General features: G+C 46.8%; 1 protein-coding gene across 7 annotated transcripts in view; it reads right to left on the bottom strand.

Moving 5' to 3' along the window:
* RNF185 (ring finger protein 185) overlaps positions 1–1,705 on the bottom strand; it is a 28,793-nt gene extending 27,088 nt beyond the window's left edge. For 5 of the 7 annotated variants that reach the window (XM_089894747.1, XM_089894751.1, XM_089894749.1 and 2 more), the window contains exon 1: positions 1,559–1,705. The gene's annotated coding sequence lies outside the window, so the exon portion shown is untranslated. The remainder of the gene's footprint in view (positions 1–1,558) is intronic. The other 2 variants (XM_089894748.1, XM_022550817.2) reach the window with 2 other exon arrangements.
* Positions 1,706–17,321: the final 15,616 nt, after the last annotated feature.

Genomic DNA, 17,321 nt, shown 5'->3' with positions numbered 1-17,321 from the left:
ATTACATGTGAGGATGAACTGGCAAGTCAAGTCCATCACAGGACTGTTTTAAATGTTGATGAAATTAGCCAACAGATTGCAAAAACTCTCTCAGTAGACACAACATCTATAACAACAAACTGCTGGAGAGAGGATTAAAGAGGGATTTATGTCCTGGAGCTGGGGGAGGCTGGCTTGAACAGCCTCCTTCCAACCCATACTCTTCAGCTCTGTGAGTCCAAAGAGTTCACTGGCTTCTCCTCATCAAAGTCTTCAGATTCATTTCCAAGTTATTCTAAGAAAGTAAGCTACAAACTGATGGGGTGGGGACCCTGCTTAGTTATTCATTCAACAAACATTTAAGGAGCCCTTATCAGATGGGCCATTCCAAAGTCCTTGAAAAGAAGGATGGTACACAGGACAAGGAAGAGGTGACATAAGTTCAAACCCACTGGCCTCACTTCTAGAGATGTAGGCTGGGGGGATGGAAAAAAAGAAGACAGCACCAGAAAGACTCAAAGTAACTACTCAGAATTAGACACTTTCAAGTTGAAAAGGACCTCCATCTAATAACTCCTTTGACAGGGAGTTCACTAACTCTGGAGGCAATCCATTCCATTGCTGGTCACCTGTGGCCAGCATTAAGTTCTTCTATTAAATCAAAATTTTGTCTTCCTGTAGAATCCACCTATTGATCCTAGTTTCTGCCTCTTTCAACCGCAAAGATGAAGTGGAAGCCCTCTTCACCATAACAATCTTTTCTGTTTTTGATGAGATTGTTTTTTTTCCCTTCCATTGCTCTCTTTTCCGGGCTAAACATTCTCGCCAGCCACCCCCCTCGCCCCCCAAAGATCCTGAACAACTTCCAGCTGCCTCAAAGCAAAGAACTCACAGCAAGAAAGCACTTAAGATCAGTGGGCTTCAAACATCGGTATGCAGAGGACCCCCGAGGAGCATGTTCAAAATATAGTTTCCCTGGTTCCGACCCAGATTCTAAATGAGTCTTATTTGAGTCCTGCACTGTGAAGTATGCACCGTAGGGTATTTCAAAGCAGAGGCTGTGAGAACCATATTTAGAGATACACTGCCTTGTTTTACAAATGAGGAAACTGAGGCCCGACACAGGGAAAGGATTTGGCCCATAAAGCACAACTGGCTGTCGGCGACGAAGTCGCAGAGTCGGGCCTCTTACTCCCAAGCCCAACTCCATTCAGCGCGCTTCCGGGCCTCGGCCTCTCCACTCGGGGCAAACTCATTAAAAGAACCTCCACATGAGAGAGGCGGCCTCGACTGGAAGTCAGAGTTAGAGTGAGTCTCTGCCTGGAAAGGAGAGCTTGTGGGGGCCTTTTCCCTACTTGGGGCCTCAGTTTCCCCAAACTGTAATCACTGGACGAAAGACCACAATACAAGCCTGACCTCCCTTCTGGGGCGAATGGCCCGGGCCAGAGCTGGACTTGTTGTCTATGTGCTCCTGGGCTCAGGTGTCGCAGCCCGTGGGCCTGCTGAAGGCGGAACCCGGTCCCCGCCCGCGTCCCTCAACCTGGACGGCCCCCACCTGCCGCCCCAACCCCTCATGTACCTGCCTCTGCTCAGCTAACGCCGCCGAGGGCGCCCCAGCCTGTCCGTCCGTCGGCCGCCCAGCCAGCCCCTTAGCTGGCTCAGTCCGGCCTGCCGGACTTCAGATTCCTCCTACGCGTACGCTGGTCAGCTGACTCAGAGCCGCCGCTCTCCGGGGACTTCCGGCCACAACCGGAAAAGGTTGGTCCGCGCCGCTGTGCTTCGGCCCCAGATACTGGGCTCTAAGGTTCCGCCTGCTGGCAGGAAGCGGAAAAACACAGGGACCGTTTGGCAGCTTTTTAAAAAGCTTAAGTCCGGGCATGGAAAGCCCCAGACGTGCGTGGAACATTTTTGTTGGAACAGAGTGTAAGGATGATGGCAATCAGAATGAGGGGAATATGTCATAGGACACAGGAGCTAACCTGAAGGAGATCCCACTGGCCAAATCTGGGCAATTTGAGCAAAATACATAATGATAGTAACAGAATATAACTGAATAAAATTATAACCCAATGACTCTTTACTGATATAAATAAAGAAGTGATTAATAAGTGGGGGAGAAGGGGAAATTCTTCCTTTTAGTAGAATGACAACTAGCAGATATGACGGAGTTAGAAAATCAGTAATGGACGGTAAAGCAGGAGGAACAGGATGGTTACACAGTAAAGGGTCTCCCATAAATTACTTATTGATTGCAAAGGGAAAATAGGAATTTCACAGAGGTGTAACCTCGCAGAGCAAGTGAATCAAAATGATCAGAGTTAACATCACCAGTTATAGGTCAAGTAAAGATTATGTGCCTCCTGGAAGGGATGAAATTTGGATATGGATCATGGTTTAGGGGTTGGGTATCAATGTTAAAATTTCTATTGTGGTTATGTTAAGAGAACACCCTTGTTCTTAGGAAATATTCACTGAAGTATTTAGGGGTAAAAGGGCACAATGTCTCCAACTTAATTTCAAATGATTCAGAAAAAAATTCAGGTGTATAAAAATTGAGAGCATGATTTAAGGAAATGAGGCAAAATGTAAGCAAGTGGTGAATCTAGGTGAAAGTTATATAGAAGTTCCTTACATAATTTTTGCAACTTTTCTTTAAGTTTCAGATGCCAACTAAAGAAGGTCTCTTGACACCCGGTTCTACAAGGATTGAGTCATTAGCCACCGTAGTCTCTGACCTTCAACACACAATGAAAGGAGTTCAGGGGCGAAGATCAGGAATGAGGCACTCTCTGTTCTGGGAAAACTGGCAGAACAGGTCTTCAGATGGTTAGATATTTTCAGGAGAAAATTTTAGGAGCCCAATTTCTTGCATATTTTCATACCTAGAAAGACACTAATGTCATTAGCTGAGATATGTGTTCCTCGTGACTCACAGCAACCTTCTACTGAGATGTGTGCTTGATTGCTCATACCCATTCTCCAAAATCACATATAAACCAACCTCGCCCACCTCTTTGGAGCAGTTCCTCAAAGTTCCTATCTAAGAGGCTGTTTCCCCCTGGGCTATAGTCATCAGTGAGTCCCCAAATAAAACTGAAACAGCTCTCACACTGTACATTTTTATTTCAGTGGACAATGATATAAAAATTAAAATTTACCCCCAGAATGAGGGGAGTGCCTTGGTTCTAGCCAATTTACTTATTTACCTATCAAACATTAATTTATGTGCTGAGCACTGGTGATGCAGTAGGAAACAAGACAAGATCTTTGCTTTCATGCCTAGCAGGAAAAATGTCAAACATACAATCACAAAACTAATGGGCTACCTGGCTTGAAAATATTAATAGCTAACATTTACCGAGCCTACCTAAGCACACACCACACAATGGTTCATTTGATCCTCACAGCAGCCCTGCAAATGGTTTTGATCATTACCTCTGCTTTACAAATGGGTAAAGGAAAACTTTTAAAAGTTTATGCAATTTTATCCTTTAATTAACAGTTTTCAGATGACATACTGATAGGTGACAGAGCTGCAATTTGCACCCAGACATTGTTCTCTGGAGTTCTTCTTTTTTTTTTTTTTAATTTATTTTTGGCTGTGTCTTTGTCGCTGCACGTGGGCTTTCCCTAGTTGGGATGAGCGGGGGCTACCCTTCATTGCGGTGCACGGGCTTCTTATTGCAGTGGCTTCTCTTGCTGCGGAGCACGGGATCTAGGTGCACGGGCTTCAGTAGTTGTGGCTTGTGGGCTCTAGAGTGCAGGCTCGGTAGTTGTGGTGCACGGGCTTGATTGCTCCGCAGCATGTGAGATCTTCCCCAACCAGGGATCGAACCCGTGTCCCCTGCACTGGCAGGCAGATTCTTAACCACTGTGCCACCAGGGAAGCCCCGTTCTCTAGAGTGCTTAACACCCATCTTCGTTGTTTCATGAATTCAACAAGCATTTATTAATTGCCTGCAATTATCCCAGGGACTGTCTTAGGGGTTGGGTCTGAGTAGGGGGTGAAGGTAGTAGATGAAATAAACTCATAGATGAAATTCCTCATCTGCCAGACTTCTCTTCAAGTTCCTGTGGACACAGGGATGTTTCTAGTCACATGAACCTGGATTTGAGTCCAGGCTCTGAGAAACAGAAAAGCAGCCCCTGATACCCAGGAGCTAGCCTGGCACTTACAGGAAGGCCTTGGTGTTCTCCTGTTGAGCATAAAAACAAAACACAGAACATCAACATCAGACAAGGCTGCTCTGTGACTGTGATGGATCAGGACAATATAAAGACCTCTCCATAATCATGTATGAACCAGACAAAGCAAGAGCATTGTCCAAAGCACAAAAATGACCAAGTATTTCCCTAACCTAGCTCATATAGAGATTGCTGCTTCTTCACCAATTACAGCTTTAGTCTCAGTCTAGTCTTCCCTCGTTCTAGATAAGATTTACCAAGGTACCCGTCATAGCATCTGATCCAGATAAAACCCGGCTTCCTTATTTATTTAACTATAGTTGATTTACCATATTGTGTTAGTTTCAAATGTAGTTTCAGATTCTTTCTTTTTTTTAAATTAATTAATTTATTTTTAGATTCTTTTCCATTATAGGTTATTACAAGGTATTGAATATAGTTCCATGTGCTATACAGTAAATCCTTTTCGTTTATTTTATTTTAAAAATCTTTAGAATTTATTTATTTTTTTGGCTGCACTGCGAGGCTTGTGGGATCTTAGTTCCTCAACCAGGAATCAAACCCGGGCCCTCGGCAGTGAAAGCACGGAGTCCTAACCACTGGACTGCCAGGGAATTCCCTATCTATTTTATATATAGTGGTGTGTATCTATTAATCCCATACTCCTAATTTATCCCTCGCCCTCCCCTTTCCCCTTTGGTAACCATAAGTTTATTTTCTTTGTAAGTCTTTCTGTTTCATTAAGTTGATCTGTATTATTTGTTTGGATTCCATGTATAAGTGATAGCATATAATACTTGTCTTTCTCTGCCTGACTTACTTCACTTAATATAATAATCTCTAGGTCCATCCATGTTTCTGCAAATGGCAATATTTCATTCTTTTTAATGTCTGAGTAATATTCTATTGTGTATATATATATATATATATATATATATATATACCACATCTTTATCCATTCATCTGTTGATGGACATTTAGGTTGCTTCCATGTCTTGGCTATTGTGAATAGTGCTGCCATGAACACTGAGGTGCATATATCTTTTCAATTAGAGTTTTTGTCTTTTCCAGATATATGCCCAGGAGTGGGATTTCTGGATTATATGGTAACTCTATTTTTAGGTTTTTGAGGAACCTCCAAACTGTCTTCCATAGTGGCTGCACCAACTTACATTCCCACCAACAGTGTAGGAGGGTTCCCTTTTCTGCACACCCTCCCCAGCATGTATTATTTGTAGACTTTTTAATGATGGCCATTCTAACTGATGTGAGGTGATACCTCATTGTAGTTTTGATTGGCATTTCTCTAATAATTAGCGATGTGGAGCATCTTTTCATGTGCTACTTGGCCATCTGTATGTCTTCTTTGGAGAAATGTCTATTTAGGTCTTCTGCCCATTTCTTAATTGGAAACACTGCTTCCTTAAGCCCACCCCCAAATTATCACACACAAGCCCAAATCCTAAATGTCCTTCCTAAGACTCTGTTACTGAGATGCCCTATCATTCCTCATAGTTCACATCCCCCACTTTGCTGTAACAAATAATAAACCCAACTTGTTCAACCACGGGTGTGCTTCTGGTGGTCTCTGATTGGAGAGCATTCAAAGATCCCTTGCTCACTAGCTATGTGAATTCAGACATCAGTTTCACCTACAGAAGCCCCCATTTCCTCACCTGTTGAAATGCAAAGATTTATTCCTACCTCAGAAGGTTGTTGTGAGGATATGGAACATGCTTAGCACTGAGAGCTCTCAGTGTACTTTGAAAAATTCCTGCTTGAGATGCAAACTATTATATATAGGACAGATAAACAGCAAGGTCCTACTATATAGCACAGGGAACTGTATTCAATACCCTGTTCTAAAGTATAACGGAAAAGAATATGAAAAATAATATATATGTATAACTGAATCACTTTGCTGTACAGCAGAAATTAACTCAACATTGTAAATCAACTGTACTACAATAAAAATAAAATAAAATTCCTGCCTGAGCTGCTACCTCCTTTGAAAAGTCACAGAGCACCATCATTATGAAAAGATATTGAAGCCAACAGCTCCAATTAAGACAATGTGCTGATTGTATTCTCCTTTGTTCTTTTCTTGGGTTCATGAGGCAGACTAAAGGCGAAATTTCAACTTTTCCTTTGTCAGAAATGAGGTCATTCTCATGGTCTCTTCTGGAAACGTTCCTGAAACTTTAATGTAAGGGAACCAGCACTGTTTATTTCTTCATGTTCTTGCTATTAAAAATGTTCCCAAGACATAACAGAATTGGAACTACCAAACTTGGAAGCACTTCAGCTTCAAAAATATATCAAGTAATATCTTCTCTGCTTAGCTCATTAAGGTACTTACAGACCCCAGAAGCCCTGTTGGTGATGTTTGCATTTATGCTGCTAGGACCCAGCATGGATTTAATAGTATTTGATGCCTACAGCAAACTGTGCTAAATAAAAAATATTCATTCCTGTTGGGAAGAATAAAATAAATAGAAATGTTCTGATGTCTTCCTCTCCTTGCTCTGAGCATCCCAAGGGTTCTCATGTTAATAGTCCTAACCTTCCCCCGCCCCCTCACCTCCTCTCCAGTTATTCCTCCGACTAATAATAACACGCATACGAATAATGGCACCCAATATTTATTGAATGTTTATTAACGTGTCACACACAGTGCTAAGGGCTTTATGCAGTTTAATCCTTACCCCCAAATTTCGAAACAAGTAATATTACACAAGAGGAGCTAGAGGCCCAGAGAAGTTAAGCAGCATATCCAAGGCCACACAGCTGGTAAGAATCAGGTTCATTTGGAATCTGACAACACACCTCCTCCTGTTAAAATGCTGCCTTGCCACCCTGGGCCAGCGAGTAGGGTCTATGAAGTGACAGAGGGAGGGATGGGCCTGGAAAGAAAGAAAGGGCAGGGGCAAGGGGGAGTGGGGGTCCATGCAGAGGCAATCAGATCTTCTCCAGAGTGCAGAGGGAAGGGGTGGAGATTAGGAGCACAAGAAAAGTAGGAGGCCATTGCAGAGCCTCAGAGGGAGTGGGGACTTGTGTCAAGGGTTTTGGGGGGCCAGGAAGGTTGAATGGTGGGAAAGGGCAATTTATTGTGAAGGAGAAAAGTGTGATTAAGGACCTGAGGCCTTACAGGTGTATAACTGCCAGGTGAGGAGAGGCAAGGATTCTAGGGGACCTTCTGACCTATGTGATCTCTTAAGGCTCACAGATCCCTGCCCTTCTCTGGGCCTCAGTGTTTCCTCTGTTCAATGCAGGGAGAGAAGATTCCAGGATCCCAGGAACCAGTCCAGCTTGGGTAGGTGGTGAGGAGATGGCATCATTTTTTCCTTTGGTTTCCTCACCTGACATGGGAAAGAAGGTTCCCTGAGCCTGGCCCATCCCCATCCAAACCCCAGGCTCAGGTTAGTCTCCCGCCATGGGTCCAGGAGGCTCAGAGAGAAAGACCGTGTATGCAAACAGAATGGAGAATAAGCCAGAGAAAGCACCCCCAGTCCTCCTCAACTCCAATTGTTCCTTGGAGGAGGTGGGCCTGTTAGAAGCATGGCCTCATTGGTTACCCAACCCAGAGCAAATGTGCAAACCCTTGCTGTGTACCTTCAGGCATGTCACTTAATCTTGAGCCTCAGGCTCCTCTCATTCTCTGTTCATGGGTTCTAAGGTTGGGCTGAAGTCCACTGCACCCCTGCCATCAATCCTTCTGCCCCAGGACAGCTCATGGTCTGTTTCTTCTGCCTTCTGCCAAGGCGTGGCCTAGGGCTCTGCAACATGGCAGCCCTGCTGGCCGAGGACAGCGTCTCACTTGGGTCGAGGGCAGAGTGAACCAGCCTGACTTCTCAGGTTCAAGTCTGGATGGTATTATTTGTTTAGGGACATGGCCACTAGATGGTATCAGGGCTATATTCTGGAATCTTCTGAGAACTGGGCAAGGAGGACCCTATTCCTGGGAGTTAGGCTCTTCCCAGAGGATTCTGTAATATTCCCAAAACAGATGAGGCTTGGACAAAAGTCTAGGAAACCAAGGAAGGTTTCCTAGTGAAGGAGAGGAAAATCAAGAAGCCACCAAGAAATCATGGTCCAAACCCTGGGCAGTGTGGGGAGGGAGGTGGGGTACTCATCTGGCAGCCCATCTCTGACCTGCACCTCTGGGAGCCCAGGAAGGAAGGGAGGAATATTCACTCAGGGTGTACCATGCGCCAGGCATTATGGGGAGATTTTTTTTCTTACATTTTTATCAGTGAGTCCTGTTTTTTTGTTTGTTTGTTTCGGTTTTTTTTGGCTGTGCCACATGGCTTGTGGGATCTTAGTTCCCCGACCAGGGATCGAACCCCAGCTCCCCAGCAGTAAAAGCACCGAGTCCTAACCACTGGACAGCCAGGAAATTCCCATCTCAGTGAATCCTCTTAATAGTTCATTGAGGAAAGAATTATCGGCCATTTTACAGAGGAGGAAACTGAAGGAATATGACGAATGTCACACAGCAAAGTAGAACTGTATTTTGTACTTCCGAGTCCTGGAGGATGAGCTAGAAGTTGGGTGACCAAATAAAATACAGGATGCTCAGTTAAATCTGAATTTTACATAAACAATGAATGGTACATATTTATACAAAAAATTATTTGTCATTTATCTGAAATACAAATTTAACATGGTGACTTTTATTTTTTGCTAATCAAGCAATCCTAGATACAAGGGATGCCCATGGCCAGGACTGTGAGGTCTAGGAGAGAAGTTTGAGTGACACCATGACCCCCTCTCAGGTGTGGGGAGGAGGCCCAGGCACCAAGGTCAACAATTGCCTGCCACCTGCTACCTGGCCACCAGGGGGCGGCCGAAGTTTGCACAGCTCCTGCTTGGGTGACTGGAAACTCCCAGGGCCCGGGAGCAACAAAGACCTAAAGGGACCAAGATCCTCAGACTCTCATTTTCCCCCACCCTGCACCCCATCTGTCACCTTGGCTCCCACACCCCAGGAAATCGCTCCACCCTTTGTCCATCCACGATCAGGCCAGAAACCCGGGAATTATTTTTTTTTTCTCAAGACTAGATATAATTTGAATACAAAAAAGGTTAAAAGTCTTAAGTGTTTCCCTGCAAGAATGTTTACATATGAACACACTTGCGTAACCACCACACAGATCAAGACAGAGCCGTGCTGTCCAATTCAGAGCCCTCTAGCCTCATGTGGCTACTGAGCGCTTGAAATGTGGAATCCAAATTTAGATGCGCTGTAAATATAAAATACACACTGATTTCAAAGACTCAATATGAACAAAGAACGTAAAATAGTTCGTTAATAATTTAAAAGTATTGATTACATGCTGAAATAATATTTTGCACATGGATTACACAAAATGTATCATTAAAATTAAGCTCACCTGTTTCTTTTATTTTTTTAAACTGTGGCTAGAAAATTTTAAATTACATTCATCGCTTGCATTAGAGTTTTATTGTTCAGCACTGGTGTAGACAGATCTGACTTATTCACCTGTAAAATTGGGACTCAGGGAATTTCCTGATGGTCTAGTGGTTAGGACTCCATGCTTCCACTGCAGGGAGCACGGGGTTCAATCCCTGTTCGGGGAACTAAGATTCCGCAAGCTGCATGGCATGGCCTAAAAAGAAAATACAACTCTTGGAGACTTACCTGGCTGTCCAGTGGTGTGCGGTGCGGCTCGGCCAATAAATAAATAAGATAAAACAAAATAAAATTGGGATTTGGAGAGGTGGAATCATTGGTTGGTGTTTACACTGTCTAACCGTGGCAGAGTGGGATGGGAAATGGGGTCAATTTGAACCCTGAGCCCCTAGTTTCCACAGTGCCTGCCCCCCTAGTCCCCTGTCCTGAATGGGGGTGCTGCTGTGGGGTGTTGAGCAGTGTTTGGGTGCCCCAGACTCCAGCAGCATACCCCCTCCCTGCTGTGAGCCCATCCTGGGTTGCGGGGGTCAGGGAGGGGCTTCCTGGAGGAGGTGATTAAACCAACACTTGAAAGATGAGTAGGAACAAGCCCAGGTGAAGAAGAGGGAAGTATTTTAGGTAAAGGGAACAGCATGTGCAAAGGCCCTAAGAGGGCCTGGTGATTGAAGAAATGAAAGTAGTTCTGTGTGGCTGGAGCAGAGAAGTGGGGATCTGGTGAGGTCAGCCAGGCCCAGATTCTGCAGGTCATGAAAAGCTTCAACTTGAAGGCCAGAGAGGGTCAGGGGACTGACCCGGCCAGGCTTGTGTGTGGTTGTGTGCGGTTTTTTTTTTGGTCGTGCCCTTTCGGGATCTTAGTTCCCCAACTAGGGATTGAACCCCGGCCTGGGCAGTGAAAGTGCCAAGTCCTAACTAATGGAGACCCCCCCCAACCCCCCACCTGGGGAATTCCAGTCTTGTGTTTTAGAAAGATTAGGCCTGCTGCCATTTGTAGAATCCTTATTCTAAGAGAGAAAATGAAAGCCAGAGAGGCAAAGGGCTTTTCAGCATCACACAGTGTGACCAGGCAGGTACCAGAAGGGACGGGAAAGGCACAAAGACAGCCTTCCTTGTTGAGGAGTTTCCCTAGGAGGCGCTGGCTTTAGATGCCCACTAGGTGACAGCAATGGAGGGACCAAAATCGGGGGCTTCTGGGAGGGACCTCTCTGCTGTCCCACAGGCCTTTCTGCTCCCATCTCTCTGGTCTGGGCGTGAGAGGGCTCCTCCCTGGGCCCTCTTGTCCAGATCCCAGACCAACAAGGAGAGCCTGGGTGTCAAGAAGCTCAAGGTCTGGTCCTAGCTCTAACTCCCCTCTGCTGCTGTCCTTGGGCAAATTCACATATAAAACAGTGCTTGAGGGCTTCCCTGGTGGTGCAGTGGTTAGGAACCCGCCTGCCAATGCAGGGCACACGGGTTCGAGCCCTGGTTCGGGAGGATCCCACATGCTGCAAAGCAACTAAGCCCATGCGCCACAACTACTGAGCCTGCACTCTAGAGCCCGCGAGCCACAACTACTGAGCCCGCGTGCCATAACTGCCAAAGCCCGTTCGCCTAGAGCCTGTGCTCTGCAACAAGAGAAGCCACCACAATGAGAAGCCCACGCACCTCAACAAAGAGCAGCCCCTGCTCACCGCAGCTAGATAAAACCAGCACACAGCAACAGAGACCCAACACAGCCAAAATTTTTAAATAAATAAATAAATAAATAAAACAGTGCTTGAAACCTTGGGTTCTTGGCTGGAAAAATGGAGATTTATTACTTAGTCTACCAGGGGCCAAATTCTTCTGTCAGACCTCCCTCTGGGCCTCTTGACCTGCCCTCTTCATCCTGTTGAGTGAGTTAGACTCCCAGGGCCTCCCCAGGCCCCAAGGGCCAGGCCAGTCCCAAAACGGAAGGAGGGGATGTGAGCTAAGGTCTCTGAGTTACAGCCAACACACAACCCAGGTTTCAACCTCAGCCAAAGAGCCCTGGGTGGGATGGAAGGGTGGGTAATCAGCAGAGCCTCCCTGTGTCTCCAGTGTGAAGTGGGGTGAAGAGTTGCTGCCCTGCTTCTCCTCACCCCACTGCTGGGTAGGGTTACCAGGTACAGTAGGTAAAAACACAAGACACCCAGTTAAATTAGAATGTCAGATAACCAAAAAAAATAACTGCAGTGTTTGGGGCACATACTTACACTAAAAATGATTCCCTGATTTCTAAAATTCATATTTAACTGGGCATCTACAATTTATTAGGCAATTCTACCACTTGGGCTTGGTGAGAATATAAATGTCAAGCACATTCTGAATGGGAAGGGTGTGAATCTTGCACTCAGCATCATTCTCTCAAACCCCAAGGCCTGTTGTGGCCCCCATGTCTAGCTAGACAGGGCTTTCAGGGCCCATTCTACTCCCTTGTTTCTGTTGGGTTTCCCTACAGTTCTGGAGATGGGGGTCTCATGCTGCATGAAAGACTCTTTTGGGCTATTTGCAGCCTATTGTGAGGTTTTCCCCTCTGTGAGCTCCTTTTCCATTCTCTGATCCTCACCACACCCCCTGAGAAGTAAGAATGGTGAGTAAGTAGGGATGCATGAGCATTCCAATCAGTAGATGATGTTATGGGTATTCAGCCAAGGTAAGTGATTTGCCCAAAGCTGCCCAGTGAGGGGAAGTGGAACCAGGGGTTGAACCCAGGGTGTGGATAAGGATCTGCTGAGGCTCTTAGGACCCTACTAGCAGGCTGGAGTCAGTTGGGGGAATGGAAAGAGCCCACATTCTGCAGCTTAAGAACTGGGCATCAAATCAATCACATTGCAATTCTGCCTGGCTCCTGCCTTCAAATCCCCTCCTAAATGGAGATCTCACTTGTCAAAGGCTATTATATGTCAGTCCCTAAACACTTTATATACACTCACATTAATCCTCATGGCATAGGTACTATTCTTATCTCCATTTTACCAATGAGGCCAAAAGAGGCAAAAGGACTTACCCAAGATGACAGAGAAAGTAAGGGAAAAGCTAGGACTCCAATCTGGGTGTGGCTTGGGCTTATTATATTCCACTACACTGCTTTCCCCAGGTATTGGATACACCTGGAAATTCCAGGTAGAAAAATCAATCTACAAACAATGACAGGTTTGTTTCTTCCTTTCCAAACTTGACAATTTGTATTTCTTTTTCTTGTGTTATTGCATTGGCTGGGACTTTCAGTAGCATTAATAGTAGTCACTCATGACATGTTTCTGAGTGCTTCTGTGTTAGTTATGTATTGCTGTGTAATAAATATCCCCAAACTTAGTGTCTCAAAACAACAAACATTTATTATCTCACATAATTTCTGAAGGTTAGAAATTCAAGAGTAGCTTATTAATTGAGTGGTTCTGGCTCAGGGTCTCACCAGGTTACAGCAAAAATGTCTGCCAATTTCTTCAAAGAAAATATGCAAATGGCCAATAAGCACATGAAAAGATGTTCAACATCATTAGCCATCAGGGAAATAAAAACAAAAACTGCAATGTGGTACCACTTCACACCCACTAGGATGGCAAGGACGTGGAGAAATCAGAATTCTCATACACTGCTGGTGAGAATGTGAAATGGTGCAGCCACTTTGGAAACAGTCTGGCAGTTCCTCAAATGGTTAGAGTCATCACATGACCCAGCAATTCCACTCTTAGGTATGTGCCCAAGAGAAATGAAAACATATGTCCACAGAAAAACTTTTACATGAATGTTTATAGAAGCATTATTCATCATAGCTAAAAAGTGGAAACAGTACAAATGTCCATCAGCTTGAACAATGGATAAACAAAATGTGGTCTATCCATACAATGGAATATTATCCAGTCATAAAAAGGAATGAAGTACTGATACATGCTACAACACAGATGAACCTTGAAAACATTATGCTAAGAGAAAGAAGCTAGTCACAAACAGCCATATATTGCATGATTCCTTTTATATGACATGTACAGAATAGACGACTCTATAGAGACATAGAGTAGATGAGTGGCTACTTGGGGCTGGGGGAGGGAGGAAGATGGAATGACTGTTACTGGTTATAGGATCTCTTTTTGGAATGATCAAAATGTTTGGAATTAGGTAGTGGTGATGGTTGTACAACTATGAATGTACTTAAAGCCATTAAATTGTATGCTTTAAATGGGTGGATTATATGGCATGTGAATTATATCTCAATAAACTGTTACCAAAAAAAGAAAAAGGGCAGGTGGGGGTGTACTCATCCTAAGGCTTAACTGGGGCTTAAGGATCTGCTTCCAAGTGATTCGCTCATATGGCTATTGACAGAGGCCTCAGTTCCTCACCATGTAGGCCTCCTCATTAATGTCCTCATGACATGTCACCCACCTCCAGAGAGAGTGGTCCAGGGGAGAGCAAGGAGGGAGCCATAATGTCTTTTGTGACTTAGTCTAGGAAGTAATGTCACTTCTGCCACATTTTGTTAGAGGCAAGTGACTAGGTACAGCTCACACCGGAGGGGTGGGGTGGTAGGCTCCACCATGTGAAGGGAAGAGTATCAAAGAAACTGTGCACATCTTCAAACCACCACAGTTTCTAATGTTGCTTGATTAGGTAGAATGGCTTCCATAGTGTCTCTGAGTCCCCATCTCTCCCCTCTCTCTTTTATTCACATTTTACTAAGTTGTTGATTAAAAAACTAAAAATAGAGTGACCATATGATCCAGCAATTCCACGCCTGGGCTTATATCTGGAGGGAACTCTAACTCAAAAAGATACATGTACCCCGATGTTCATAGCAGCAATATTTACAATAGCCAAGACATGGAAGCAACCTAAATGTCCATGGACATAAATCCCTTGCACTTCTAACTCCGTCATGGTGGCAGCTTCCTAGAGGACACAACTGACACCCAGGCCCTGGCTCCTCCGAACTGCCAGACCCCTTACCCCCAGGGATGCCTTCCATCTCCATCCCGCGACACTAGCATCCTCTGTGCCCCCTCCACTCCTCTCTCTGTCCAGGGCCTTGCCCTGTGTCTGGCACATAGTAGACTCTCAGTTACTATTTGTTTTTGAACGAATACAGAATGCTCTGGAGCTAGGCACTGCCTGCACCATTCTCCTGGCACAGAGAGCTGCAGAGAGCCCTCCAGGTGGGGCCAGGAGGCCAGCTCCACTGGGCAGAGGGAGGGTGCCCTCCAGGCAGTGGCGAGGAAGGCCCTGTGGTGGAGAGGCTCTTGTGGAGCTGGGAATCTCCCAGAGCCAGGGGAGGCCCTCCCCACAGGCCAGAGGACATCTGACCTGGCTTCTCCCCAATCCACTAAGTGACTATGGGCAAGTCACCTCTCTTCTGGGGCTTCACTCCATCCATCTCGACAATGGGATGAGAACCCCTGCCTTGCCTGTCTCCCCAGGGAGGGGCAGGGGTTGTGAGCATCAGATGAGATCATGGCTGGGAAAATGTGAACAGGAAAGAGTGGGGTTCGCTGGGTCCTAGGCCTGGGGTCAGGGTGTGGAGGGGGAGAGGGACAGAGAAGGGAGGAAGAGAAAAGATTAGGAGAGAGGGAGACACACGCACACGCACGCACACACACACGCACACACACACACAGGAACAAAGAACAGAAAAATGCGAGACAGAGAAAGAGGGAACGAGTGAGAGAGAGAGAGAGACGATAAAAGGGGGGCTTCTGTGAAAAACTGTAAAGAGAGACAGAGGAGAGAAAGATAGAGAAAGAAATGGAGAGAGAAAATAAGATGGGGAGTTAGAGACAGAGAGAAAGATGGAAGAGGGGGATGGAGGAGACAGAAAGAAATGAGAATCAGAGTCAGAGAGGGAAAGCGACTAACAGCCAGAGAGGGATGGGTGAGGAGCCAGGAGACAAAGGGTTATGGGGCCGGATGGAGACAGACAGGGAGAAACAGTCTGACAGGGAGGGAGGGAGAAGGGAACACCTTCTCCCATGGACCCTGACCCTGCACTCCCCACTGTCACCCACTGTGCACCCTGCCCCACCCCAGACGGGTGGGGACCCAGAGAAAAGCCTCGGCCCCTCTGTCTGTAGGGCTCAGCTGGCCCTGTCCTGTCCTGCTGGTTTGGATCCTGACATCCTCCGTTCCGAGGCCGCTGAGGGGCACCCCACTGGGAGGTAGGGCTCTGGAGCCTGTCCTGTAGGCTCACTGACGTGGCCACTGGTTAATCTGAAGGGAAAACCCAGTGACACCCTCCCCTGAGGCCCGGGCAGGCCCCAGCCTGCCTCCCTTTGGGGCCCAGGCAGGAAGAGACCTCAAAGTTCAGCTCCACTGTACCCCTCACTGTACAGAGGAGGAAACCGTGCTCCGAGAAAGGCAGGGACAAACCTGCAGTCACACAGCCAGGCAGTGGCCTAACCAGGACTCGCTGTCACAGATGCCATGGCCCCAAAACCTTTGAGACTTGCTTTCTTCTGGGTAAATTGCTTCCTGCCCAGGGGTGTCCTGAGCCGTAACAGTGTTTCGAATGCCAGGCACTGTGCTGAGAGTCCTGTGAAGTGGCTGCTGTGAGTATGCCCATTATACAGATGAAGAGACTGAGGCTCAGAGAAGTTGAGACTTCTAGGCCTGAAGTCACACTGTGCCAGGACCCAAGCTAGGTCCATCCGACCTTGAAAGTTGGGTTCCTGCTGTGGCACCTCCCAGCCTCCCTGGGTTGTTCACCAGCAGGAAAGGGCCCTGTAATATGGAAAAGGAGGGCAGAGGTGGGAAGTTGAGTTGTAAGTACCCAGCTTCCCCAGATGGTTGGAAGGTGAATAATACATCAGCTTTGAGACATAGGAACAAGTGTCTGGGTGTAACCCTTCCCTGTTGGACAGACCACCCCTGTCTCTTGAGGTACACATGATGCCTGCTGTGTCCCCCAGGTGACTGCAGTCCAAGGATGGATGTGGCTGCAGACACAGCCCCCTAGGCCACCTCTGCTCCTCTGGGGACCACAGTCCCTTCACGCCCAGAGCATCAGCCCTGCCCAGTGTTGCCTTCTTCTTTAAAAATCAATTAATTAATTAATTAATTTTATTTTTGGCTGTGTTGGGTCTTTGTTGCTGTGCGCGGGCTTTCTCTAGTTGTGGCGAGCGGGGGCTACTCTTCGTTGCAGTGAGCAGGCTTCTCATTGCGGTGGCTTCTCTTGTTGCGCAGCACAGGCTCTAGGTGCACAGGCTTCAGTACCTGCAGCACGCAGGCTCAGTAGTTGCAGCACGTGGGCTCTAGAGCTCAGGCTCAGTAGCTGAGGCGCACGGGCTTAGTTGCTCCACGGCATGTGGGATCTTCCTGGACCAGGGATCAAACCCATGTCCTCTGCATTGGCAGGCAGATTCTTAACCACTGCACCACCAGGGAAGCCCCAGTGTTGCTTTCAAAGTCTGCTCTGGCTGTGTCTACACCATCTATCAGACCAGGAGGGCTGCTGCAGGGCCATGCCTGTGCTTGGAGTCCCAGGAAGTGGGGAGCCCTGGGGCACTGTCCCCTGAATATGCTGAGTGCCTTTCTTAGAACCAGGACTGGGCAGGGAGAGCACCCAGGTGGCGGTGGGGGGGGGGGGGAATGGATGCTCCCTTTCCCAGAAGCCTCAGAGCCTCCCGGGGGAGGGGTGTGGCCACAGAGCCCCAGCCCTGCCCTTACCTCCTTTACCCAGCCTTGGCAGAAGCCCGTGGCTCTCTGCCAGCTTCATGGAGGTGGGCTTGGCAGCCAT

The sequence above is a fragment of the Delphinapterus leucas genome, chromosome 14, assembly GCF_059928025.1.
Source record: "Delphinapterus leucas isolate spDelLeu-1000000601 "Yukka" chromosome 14, BTC_Dleu_Yukka2, whole genome shotgun sequence".
In the NCBI taxonomy this organism is placed as follows: domain Eukaryota; kingdom Metazoa; phylum Chordata; class Mammalia; order Artiodactyla; family Monodontidae; genus Delphinapterus; species Delphinapterus leucas.
The sequence above is the reverse complement of the archived record's forward strand: the minus strand, read 5'-3'. Positions and strand labels throughout refer to the sequence as shown.